This window comes from Euprymna scolopes, chromosome 16 (genome assembly GCF_053919585.1).
Source record: "Euprymna scolopes isolate OS-2025 chromosome 16, ASM5391958v1, whole genome shotgun sequence".
Lineage (NCBI taxonomy): Eukaryota > Metazoa > Mollusca > Cephalopoda > Sepiida > Sepiolidae > Euprymna > Euprymna scolopes.
Genome location: NC_136497.1, coordinates 7,610,437 through 7,623,540, shown reverse-complemented (window position 1 = coordinate 7,623,540; position 13,104 = coordinate 7,610,437). Strand labels below are relative to the sequence as shown.

The window sequence follows — 13,104 nt, the reverse complement described above, 5'->3', positions numbered from 1 at the left end:
GATACTTATATTAGCGATTATAGTAAGACAGACAACATTTTTGTCAAGAGTCTCTAAAAAAGTAATCAGATTATAATGTATTTGATCGTGAGAACCGGAAGACGATGCTACGTGGGCGAACATGAGGTAGTGTATACAGAAGCGACGGAATTCTCATATAAGTTTAACCATTCAATCTAACGGAAGCAAACAATAGAGTGGATCTGTTTAATAGTTCAACAGCAAAATTTTTATCTAAGTGCGATGTTCTTTGCAAATTAACTTCCTCTCTTTTCTGGATCTCTTTCTTATCTTTCTTTCTCGCTCTCTATCAATCTACGAAACGATCGTAATTACGGCTGATCTAATTAACATCCGTTGAGGTATTTGATTATAGAATATTCTTCTGTGCAGTTTGATAAAATCTTCATTCTCTGATGACTGGTGTATAGTCAATCGAATATTGTCTTATAAAAAAGCGTGTTAGATTACTTGTGTTTATGATATGCACCTTAAACCTATTGAAAATAAAAAACACGATGATAGAGAAAGGAAAGCAGATGATTCAAGAGGCGGTCATGGCGTTCAAAATGAAACATACATATAATAAACTACTTCAAATAATTACGATGCAAGATAATAATACACTTTATCACACTAGGTTTATTATGCTTCATGTAATAGTAAAGTTCTACATGATGAATTCTTGTTTAATGATTTCCCTTATATTAATTAACTTTACTGGACGTTTGTTGTGGCGTAATTTTACCAGATAATTTACACTATTTCGATCTTCACATCAATAGAAATAACATCTTCACAGTTCAGATACTATTAGAGACTAGAATAAGTAAACTTTCTAAAAGATATATTCTTATTAGCGATGATGCTAAAAAATAGAACACATTTTAGACAAGTCTCGAAAAAGTCAATCAAATAGCAATATATTTGATCGTGAGAGCCGGAAGATGATTCTACCTGGGCGAACATGTGATCGTACTTCAAACCCATTGAAATAAGAAACTCGATAAAGGAAAGAAAAGCTGATAGTTGGTCACGTTGTCATAGCGTTCAAAATTACATATACATATTATAAATTACTAGATATTATTAGATTTTTTCGACCGAGGTTAATCATGTTAACAATAATATACTTGTTTCATTTAATAGTAATATTTAAAAAAAGGATTATTTGCAATCCTTATTTTTAATTAGCTTAAATACTCAGTGTGTGATTTTCCTACTCCACTCCAACTGTTGAAAAACGAGTAAATATATATATATATATATATATATATATATATATATATTGAATGTTAAGCCATGTGCGCCACGTATTTTTCTGGCTTTATCAAACTCTCTAGTTTTTTTTTAAATACCTATAATCCATGCTTCCGTTCAGTCTTGAAAGAAAAAGGATACCCCCTTAGAGACAGTAGCGTGTGGGATTGTGAGGCAAGGGTTGCGCAATCCCAACCACACCTCTCCTGAATCGGCACTGTTTGAGTTCAGTGGCAAGGGGAAGACCAGGACGACTGGAAACAATGCCGAGATAAGCGGAGATCACATTTTGCATCTGAAACTCCCAAATGGTCACCCTTTTACTGTAAGCATCAACAAATACTAAGTATGTTGTCCATTACTTGGCTCTGCACACTCCATGTGTAGTCGTGACCAAGGCATTTATGTGGCAGGCAATACATGCAATGTTTTTTTCCGAGAATACGTCACAACCAGTTGACATCTGGTACATATTTTCACAAGTTCTGTAATAGCTTGCCCATATTTGGTCAATGCACATTTCCACGTGCTAAAGCTTTCATCCGATTAATTCCCTGATGTTTATGATCGAATTGCTTTCAAACTCTGTTGTAGAGTTGAAATGGGACAATAACACTTTCTCTAAAGAGAAGTATTCCATTGATCTCGGACAATGAAAATCTTCTCTGAAAAACTAGTTGAAGTTGCTGGCCAGTTATTCTTTTGGCCAGCTTGTGAAATAAAAATGTCGAACTCTCTATAATAATGGATTGGTGGATGTAGCCTTCTAGATCATCTATGAAGTGTCAATTATGGATCTCACCGTGGAAACAAGCGCAGAGAAAACATCTGGTTCTACAGATATAGCAGCGACAACTGTGTCTTTCACTACTTTTTGATGGGAGGATCTGTGTTTGGATAACGCATCTACCTTGCCAATTTTTCTGCCTCGTTGGTACTTTATGGAAAAGTCACAATCTAAAAGCATACTTGTCCATCCTTGTTAGTGGTTTGCTGTATAAACTCGAATTCTCTTCCTGGAACCAAAAATACTTATTAAGGGTTTTTGATCTGTAATCAGAGTAAAATGAGTAAAATGGCACAGGCCATAGAGCATTTTTTGAAATTCCTTTACCGCGTAGATAATTACTAGGGCTTCTTTCTCAATTTCTCAATTCGGCTATACTTGCGTCAACAACTTTGATGCGTGTTCAATAGCATTTTCGCATCCATTAATAAAAATATGTAATATTACTGCTCCGACTTCATAGTCTGAAGCATCCGTCACAATAGTAATGTCTAATGATGGTGTTTCAGCAATAGATCAGAACTAAGAAGATTTTTTATTTTCTCAAATTGTTCTGTACATGTTCTCGGCCAGTTTGGATGAATTTGTATTTGTCTGGTCTTAAGCAAAATCCACATTGTTGAATTCAATCAAGCACGGAAGTAAGACGATGCAGAAGTTCCTCTTGGGATGTGCCTTTAACAATAACATCATCAATGTAGATGGAAACCCCTGGTAATTCATAGTTTGTTAGAATGTTGCTGGAGATTACTTGACCTCAAATGGAAGGCGGTGATTTGAAATAATCCCTTGTGGGTGTTAAGAGTGAGAAGATATTTGGAATCTTTATCAACTTCCATTTGTAGATATACATCTGCGAGGTCCAGTTTTGCAAAAAGATGTACCGCTGAGTTTTGAGAACAGATCTTTATCTACAAGTATTTAATACTGATGTGTCTTCAGTCTGTCATTTAGTATCGTGCTGAAGTCCGCACATAGCCGTACTTTTCCGTTAGCCTTCTTCACAAGATCAATAGGTACTGCCCAGAATGAGTAATTTATAAGTTGGATTACTCCTTCTTGTTGTAGACGATCAATTCTTTTCCTATCGTAGCTACAGCAGTGTATGGTACTGGACGCTTTGGTTTGAAGACTGGCTTTGCATCTTCCCTCAGTTGTAAAGTCACTTTAACTTCAAAACAACATCCAATCCCTTTTGAAAACGTTTCTGTAACTTACTATAAGTATATTCTTAAAATGTTTTTCAGCATCTGGTGCAGCATTAATATTGAACGAAACGAAAATTGAGTTTAGGAGAGAAGACCAAGTTCTTCAATCAAATTAAACCCAATAAAATTCAGATAGATACATCAGAAACATAGCACAGACCTGATTTTTTCTCTTAAAGAGACATTGTGTGTTAACTCATCCGTTAGTTGTTTCCCCATGCACCAGAGGCAACATGAGTTGTCTTCTTAAAAAACCGACGCGTTTTCTTGTTGCACCATTAATGTGTCTCGTATCAGATTTTAGTCGTTCACATTCTATGATCCAAATTTATACCGTCATTTATTTATCTTAATCAACCCTAGACAGAAGACGTGCACGCATGTCTAGATGTGGAACTATATCTCACTTTCATGGTTGTTAACACACTCTACAGCATGGCCGGGTGGTGATTTTTCCATAAGCTAGAGATACACAGAAATGCAATCCCAGAATTCCCTTTTCTCGATCGATCTCTTTTCGTCTGGACAGCATGGGGTGAGCACGCGTGTTTCAGTCTGTCCGTAAACGAGAGGGGGCGACCCTTTCCCACTCAGCAGTAGTTAAGCATAGTTAGTTTGATTATTGTAGGATAAGTAAGGTGTAAATTGTTTTTGTAATATATATTTTTGTAAAATAAATAGTTAATTATGTTTCATAAATATTACGATTGTGTCGTGTTGTGTGTGTTTATTGAGTCTGCCATGAATGCCTGCATCAAACAACGAAGCGGTCCAGAGGACGATGAACAAAATTCCAACCAGAATGCCACCAGGGTGAAGAGGTCATCTTAAGAGAATAAAGGAGCCAAACCCACATCCAACATCTCAGGTTTGATTTTCTTCTTGATACACAGACTCTAATGACTGGTCGTCTTCACATCTTCACGAGACCGTTTCTAAGACATTTAGTGTAACACGTGAAGCCTGTTACACACCAGTAACCGGCTGATCGTGTTATACGCATCTTTTGGGGATTGTAACCCTGCGATGAAAATGAAGCATTGTAATTGATGTTCTGTCATCAATTTCAGCTTAGGATTATCGCATTGCACATTGATAATTTCTGCATATTTGACAAATTGTCTCTAACTTATCCTTTATTTTTATACAATTGTAACGGATGTTAAATAAAGATGCTGAGCTACCAAAAATGTCTGAAAACTTTGCTATAGTTTAATCAAATGCAAAATCTCCTGTTTTCTTCGGAAAGATAAAATTCGAATATTTTCCATGTTCTGGTGTGTCCTTGTTCTTCTGTAAACATACTCTCCACGCGTCGTTCATGGATGCGAATTCGTGTTGAAAGATATCAATCCATCGGTCATACCAAGCAGTGAAAGTTTGTTTTGTAATCCGGATTGAACAAAAGATCCTTTATTGTGTTTGCTATGGTGTCCAGAGAAATTGATTCTGGTGTTTCCGTTGTTTGTGAGATTATGCCGTCAAATTTTCTAATAAATTGTTCTAAAATCTTCTTGCTGGTTTCTCCAACTTGCTATTAATAAATTTGAATTCATGTCGTAAATACTTTCATTTGTTGTTTTCGTTTGTGCACTCATGCCCCGTTAGTTCTAATAAAGAACATTTTTCTTGTGTTCACGAAAAAATATTATTGTGGAAAATGTATCTATTTTCTCTGTGTTGACAGAAAAAAATGTTGTGGAAAAAGTATTTATGTTTTCGTGTGTTCAAAGAACATTATTTTGCAAAAGATATTTCCGACGAATAGTTTTTATTATTATCAGCATGTGCGTTTTTATTTAGGAGATTTGTTATTTAATCTCATTTCATCTCGTTTCCAAATTTTGTTGTGTTCGGAAAAATGGATGTCAGAATCATGGAATATTTTAATAACAAGCAGAGAAGCTCAGTGTATTTTAAATACAATTTATGAATGGCAGAAATATTAAATCAATTACATTAATATTAAATGTCAAGCGATGTCCGCCATGTTTTTTCTCTCTGTCAAACTCTCTAGTCTTTTTTAAAGATCTATAAAGAGCGATGGCTCTTACTTTCTTTATTAGAGGTATTCCTCCTTTGATCGGTGCCGTAATTGAAATTTGATAATAATTTATATAAGCGGACGGCTCTTCAAGAAACTCTCAGGTTGAACTTGAAAACGTCCATCTCTTAGTCGGTCGGAAAGCAGCTTCGTTGTAATGTGTTTGACAAACGTGCAAAAAAGAAGGGGAAATAGTTTTTTTCAAATAGTATCCACTTACTTCCAAGTTGCAATACAATTTGTCTACGGTAAAGTAAAGTAATCAAATATAAGTTTCGCAGTTGCCCGCTATAAAAAATTATGGAGAAGAAGATTACGTTATATCTAATGGGCCCAATTGGGATAAAATTGACAAAACCGGTCCGAAAATGAAATATATAAGTGACTTTGGAAATTTAAAACTATATAAATAATTACACACAGAAACACAGAGGCAACTTTCATTTTGAAATACTGTTTTTATACAGTACACTGTCATGCAAATTTTCTTGGCGCATAAACTCATATGGCAGTACGACATTTGGTTTTCAATGCATTTTGTTTCTATAAAATGTTTTTTACAAACGCATGGGTTCTTTCAGATAAACTAATTTGGAAAGTCCAAATACCATGCAGTTTCTAAATTATATATTTATTGCATAGTATACGAATCTCTACATATATTTTAACGGCACTTTGTCAATATGTATTGGGAGGGTTGCGTTCCCTCCTAAACGACTAATTCAACTTTATGTGGCTGGGAGTGTTTTTAGGTAGGTTTTTTCATCATATATAGATAATCTAAAATATGTACATTACGAAGGAATACCGATTTTGATTTTTACACAATTTAACATCTTAAGTGCATTTTGAGAAGTTTTTGCACAAGCAGAAAGTTCCTGCATATAGAATCAACATTAGTTTATCTGATATAACAGGGCACGTTCAAAATCAATGTTTCTGTGTAGAACACAATTGAATCATAATACTCAATTTTTGTGCTGTAATCGATTTGATTTGAAAAATCGTCGATTTCACCGATTTTGATGAAAATGTAAGCATTGGAAGCGTTTAATATTTGATGATCCTAATCTAATCCCGGGCAACGTCAGGTTTTCCTGCTAGTAATTAATAGAATACACTCAAACACAAAATTAGCTTTTAAACTATATTTTTCCTTCTTTCCGTCTATTATTGTAACACAATAATTACAATAAATACATATTAATAATTCTGTTCAGATTAAAATCCAGGATGTTCTCAATAGTTGTACATCAAAACAACATGGTTTAAATGCGAATGTGCTACAGAAATGTATTATTCTTATACTCATAAATGACCTACCTGATAAAATTTTCTCGGGGATGGCGATATTTGCTGATAACATCATGCTCTATAACAGGTACAAATGGAAAACTATTGAAAACGTATAAAAAAAATAGGTAAAATTCTGGAGAAAGATTTCCAGTCTGTAGTGAAATGGGGCCGTAAATTGTTGGTAACGTTCAAGGCTGCCAAGAGTAAGCTTATTTGCTTCAATGATTACAAGAAACCTTCTCAACTACTGATCGCAATGGCTAATAATGCACTGCCTAAAAGTACTTCTCTCAATCTCCTAGGCTAAACATTGGCATTTTATGCAGTCGAGCAGTGAGATTTTCCACGAGAGCAGCGAGACTCGTCGGCAATTTGCGAGACAAACGAATAATGCATTTTCCCTTAGTTCATCTACAGTTTGAAATAAATAAACTTACGTATTTATTCATGCTACTCATCTTTATGTTTTAAATGTAAATGCTTTTATATAGAAGAAGATAAAACTTTAGTACATTACAATAGTTTCCATATCATTCTGTTACTAACACCCTTCCACCATCTGGTACACCAGATATTACCTGGCAAAGTTCAGATAGTTTCCTCTGAAGAACGACATTTCTAGGAATTTAAAATTAAAAAGCGGTTTGCAGTCACAAGTGTATCACATCGCTCAGTTTCTCAGTTTTCTGAAGGGAGTTGACGCCGTTATGTAGCATAACATTTGTTATTATTAAATGTGCTTTAGTCGGGTACGGAGTAATAGGAATCAGTGTATCAACCTGATTGTGACCTATTTATGACCAGATTCAACGTTTGTTAATTTCGCTGATCTAACAAGAACGTGTAAACGTGCGAAAGCAGTGTGGATATAGACACGGCACGAGCCATATATTCTAATTGCTTTTTCGTCTCAGTTCGTTTAATATTTGCGTGCTTAGAAAGACAACTAGAATTTTCTTAACAAAATGTGTATACAACATCTCCGAAGGTGAAGGAATAGATTTTTTTCTGGGAGTTCTTATAATAAAAAGGTTCAGCTGCTGTCAGCGTTAGAATCTGAAGTGACGTCAGGATAGTCAATTATATCGTTGATGGCGAATAATGTGTTGGTTATGCATAGATTGTGCGTGCATCAGAACTCATGACAAGCATTTTGTTTAAATATCTTGAACAATCAGTTGTTGTTATCTTCGTATTAATTATGTATGATGTTCTATTCGCAGTGAGGAATTTTCTACTCACCACTGTAGAACTCCTATCGCACAGTCCAACTCGTGTTTCTCCGCCTCTCAGCTTCCTGAAGTCCAAGGAACAAATTAAACGTTTACACTTACACATTTCTATTCAACCGGGAACAAACACCGATTTTCTGAGAATATTCATATACGACCATCAAAAACACCTGAGTCACGGAAAGGTAATTCTCGGCGTTTTAATACACTAATGGGTTCCAACGATGTCTCTTGGCTAAAGTGAATCAGATATTTTTGCATCGACAAACCGAACGAAACTAAATAAACGCGTCATATGTTCTGATGCACCCATACTCTATACATAACCAACACATTATTCGCCATCAACGATATAATTGACTATTCTGACGTCACTTCAGATTCTAACACTGACAGCAGCTGAACCGTTTTATTATAAGAAATCCCAGAAAAGAATTTATTCCTTAACCTTCAAAGATGTTGACATTCCACCTAGTATTAAGGTGGGAAAATAATCTTACTAGTTTCTATGTTCCGACTGCTAGGATTTTAAATTCTTTACCAGTTTTCGCCTTCCTGATTGTATTAACATGCATAATTTGCAATGTATCTGAACAAACATTTTACAGCTAATTCACCTAATGTCTTCTACTTAGATATGATCCGAAATAGTAACATCTTACGTCCATGTAAAAATAAGCCTAGGATAAGAGTACAAATAATACAATATAAACAAATGGATAGTAACAAATATAACAGTTTTATGGGCATTCTCTTCATAGTTAATTCCTATTTTAATTCTAATATTATTTTTAGAATGTTGTTAAAATACCAGACGTTGATACGCAGACGTTTGGCACCAGGATGAGATTACGGTTCATCTTCTTTTTAATCTCATTTAGAAGTAAACAACAAATATCGAAGGTATACGTGATTTTAAATCCAACAAGATACGTAGATATCAAACTATTATAGTATAAAGTATATGGAATGACACGTACATCCGGTCCAGGCATTTGTCATTAAATAAGCGTAAAGTGTTATAAACGTAAATGGATACGTTAGGATGTTATCCAGGACTAACAAGTGCAGTCTTGTTACTATTAATGATGCAATAATTTAGCAGTGACTCACACACACACACACACATACACACACACACACACATATATATATATGTATATATATTTTATATATATATATATATATATATATATATATATACGAGCAAACAGTTAATAAAACATGTAAAAAATCACTTTGAAAAAGAGTTAAAAACATATTTAATCTAAAAAGGAAACACTGGATAAGTGGATAGTCCTTAATCCGCGGAGTTACGAAAAAGTACTTTCCTTCTCATCAGAGGGTAGGAATTAGCAAAATGCGGGATCGGATTTGCATGCAAAAGTATTTGATCCGATCCGGTATTTTGCTAATTCCTACCCTCTCATGAGAAGGAAAGTATTTCTTCGAAACTCCGTGAATTAAGGACTATCCACTTATCTAGTGTTTCCTTTTCAGATTAAATATGTTTTTAACTCATTTCAAAGTGTTTTTAACATGTTTCATTAACTGTTTGTTCGTATTATAAGCTCTATTTCCTATTTGGTTCTATCGAGCTTTTACATATGGCTGAGATAACTTTATAAATATTAATTCTTTAATATTTATAATATATTTTAATTTTACCATCTTGGATCATTTTGGTAAATGTAATTGTAATTTTTATTTCATATATATATAAATATATATATATATATATATATATATATGATGATTGCAACGTCTTGTCAGACGAGTGCCACTCCCTCGGACATTTAAAATCCATGAGCCGAAATGCATGAGGGAGTATCTATACAAAGATGATGTTACAGAGTCTTAGCTTTGTACGACAGCTAAGTCTCTCTCTCGGTTCAAAATGTTGAGATCCAGCAACAAGCAAGAGCAAGATAGCCAGCCACAAATTAAACTGCAGACCAGCTTAATGCGGGTACTGGTCTCCCGCTTTATGGTTTTTTAAATCAGAGATTTGCTTCTCCTAGAAAGGTTGCCTTCATCACGGCTTACGGGAGCCCTCTCCACCCCAATATATATATATACACTAGCTGTACCCTGCCACGCGTTGCTGTGGCTCAAATTGGCGCAATGGAAAAAGTTCCAAAATGATAAAAAGCATGTTTCTTATAGGTTTAAATTTCCATTTTGCATGGGCACACAGTTTTTGTTGTTCCATTTTCTTAGCTGATATAGAGATTTTCCGGTTTGGTGACTCTTGAATACGTAACATAAATTGCTCATGTGAAAAAACAGTCAGTGTGTAACTGTAAGGCCCACAATTGTAAAGATTGTTTCCTGTGCTTTGTTGATGGTTATTGCAAATGACAATGAAATTGGAAAGTGCAATTTCCTAAAGTGTAATGATGTATCCGGTGGAATAATAGGAATGCATCGAATGAAGATATATTCATCTGTGAAAGGTCCTGTTAAGATTGTTGTTTCTATGATATTATTTGTTGTTTCTTTTTGTTTTTTTACTGCTAGCTATGTGCCATTGCAAAGCTTGGATTGATTTATATTTCACAACATAATAATTAGTACACCATATTTCCCTTGCAATACATGCGGTGGCATCCCCGGCAAATATAGCTGTTGGATAATTAACCACTTTATCTGCTTTCATAACAGTGTCGATGGATTTGTATTTGACTACCTCACTTGGAATTTTACATTGAATAATAGCGTTAAGTTCATGGGCATCTTTGTATTGACCTGCAAGAATAGCTCATTCACTAAGTCAAATGGAATTTTTATAATTTGAATATCTGCAATAACCTTTTAAACTAACTATTCTTTTGATGAAATAAAATTACAGAAATTACAGAAGTTAAAAGTGAAAGAATTTTGCCCTTAACTCTGATCAGCTGGCACTTTTTCGTGCCCAATTTCCCACAAGTGATGCAAAAGTTTTTGTGCGGATCGAACAATCTGCAACTGGACATGCATATTTTGAGTGAAGTTTAATGTCTTCACATGGAACAAAAAAGTAGAGTATTTGAGGCAAGCATTTATTTCATCTGCTGGTGTTGATTGAAGAATAACAGGTAACATTTGTCTGAAATCTCCTGCAAGCAATATTACTGCATTCCCAAATGATTTGATATTGCCACGCAAATCTTGCAAGGATCGACCAAGAGCCTCAAGTGATTTTTTGCGTACCATTGTGCATTCATCCTAAACAATAAGTTTGCATTTTTGCAAAATTTTCCCCCATATTGGATGTTTTGGAGATGTCGAACATGAGATTTTTGAAAAATTGAATGTTTTAAAGTAGAATAAATAATTCTTCTACTTGGCAGCAAGGTCGCAGGTATTCCTCATGCAGCAAGGGCTAAGGCTATGTCATTTTGTTACCAAATGGCTGCCAAAGTCAATTTAATTAGAAAGGTTTTACCAGTTACTTCTGGTGCTGTTCAAGGTAGCAGTAATTTCCAAATAACTTCTATTCTCACAGTCAGTAAATTAGGTGACTAAAATAGGATTTATCCATGTTTTGACAATGCCTTATTCACTGTAATTAATTTAGGAAACTAAAATAGGATGAGGGATTAGAGATGGACAGATAGAGAGGAAGATATATAGATATAAAAGAGAAAGTGAGAGGAAAATAGAGAAAGAGGAGGAGATAGAGAGATAAAGGGATTGATAAATAAACAGAGAGAGGTGGAGAGTTAGAAACAGAGTGGGATGAGACAGAGGAAAGGAGAGAGATAGAGGGAGTTAGAGAGAGAAAGGGGCTCAAAGAGAGATGGAGAGGGTGATATAGAGAGAAAGATAGATTGAGAGAGGGAAAGGGAGAGATAGATAGAGAGAGATATTAAGAGAGGAAGAGAGAGAGGGAGAGAAATAGAAGGTGAACTACACTTCACCGTTTTTTTCCTCGTTCAGTAGAGAAGAAATCTTTCGAGACTGAGGCAATTTTAATGTTTTGTTATTATCCAGAGTACCCCTTTTTTGGGGGGGGTCTAGATTTTCCTCACATTACTTTCACTTAACAAATTAATAAAAGAAAAACATATTGTAAAATTTGAATTTAACATGAAAATACTATTTTTAAAAAAAGGCACGATAACATAAGTGCATAAGTGCCACTTTAGGTACTCCTTGGGCATTGAGTTCCATGGCGACCAGCATAATTATTTAATGGTCGCTCCCTTAGCCCCCCCCCTAGTCAAGGCTTATACATGCGCACGTAACATTTTTTTTATTTACTGACGTTGGCTTAGTATCTAAACGATTGATAATTTCGTAACCCTTAAACGCATGCCGGAAGATTTAAATTGGTTCATTATTGTTGTAATGAAAAAAAAAGTTTCATTCAACACAAAACCAAAAACACATATTAATGATACATGATTTATTATTCTATTGTTCGTTTCGGAAACGATGTTTTTATTGAGATAGACAATACGTCTTGAACAATAATTTTATCATTTAATTTTATAAATCAAAGTATCCTCATTAATAAAACGAGTGGGTAAGGGTTTCAAGACACTAATAATAAAACTAGGATTTTTTAAGTAAGGTAGATATATCTGGGAGATGTTTAAAATATAAAGAAAAACATTCACTTATTTTCATGTTGATAAAGTAAAATAAAATAAAATAAATAAAATCTGGTGGAAAAGTAAGGTTAAGATGGGATATCTTTAATATTTCTAATAAAAATATACGTTTTATTCGCCCGGCTTTAAAGCGGGAAAGTATCATAGTCAATTCATCCATTGGCATGTTGTTAAATGTAGTTTATGATTAGTTGAAATGGTGATGTATACAAATTCAAAGGAAACGCGAACAAAAGTAATATTACCAGTTTAATATCGTTAAGGACGCTATATTTGAATTTAAATAATTTAAGTATAAAGGAAAATAACTGTAATTTTTGAAAAATGATACTCAAATAGAAAAATAAAGAGACTTTTATTGTTCAAAGGGGGGGGTAACCACTACTTACTTAGAAAATTATTTATTTTTTATATAATGTTTTAAGCATAGTAGTATAAATAAAATCAATAATAGTAATACCATTAATCTTTTTGTTAGTTAATAAATAATATTATTTATAATAGTAACTATAATAGTTATAGAACTAATATTAATAAAATAACATATGGATTCCATATGAAATACATTATAAAATAAAATCGAAAATATGGTAAAATATCCAATAAGATAATAATAATAATAATAATAATAATAATAATAATAAAACCATAATAATAATAGTAGTAATAAATTATA

At 33.9% G+C, this 13,104-nt stretch overlaps 1 long non-coding RNA gene across 1 annotated transcript in view; it reads right to left on the bottom strand.

Annotated features, from left to right (window-relative positions):
- The window catches only part of LOC145296241 (uncharacterized), a 513,786-nt gene that overhangs the window by 13,773 nt on the left and 486,909 nt on the right, over nucleotides 1–13,104 (bottom strand). The gene's annotated exons all lie outside the window — the stretch shown is intronic.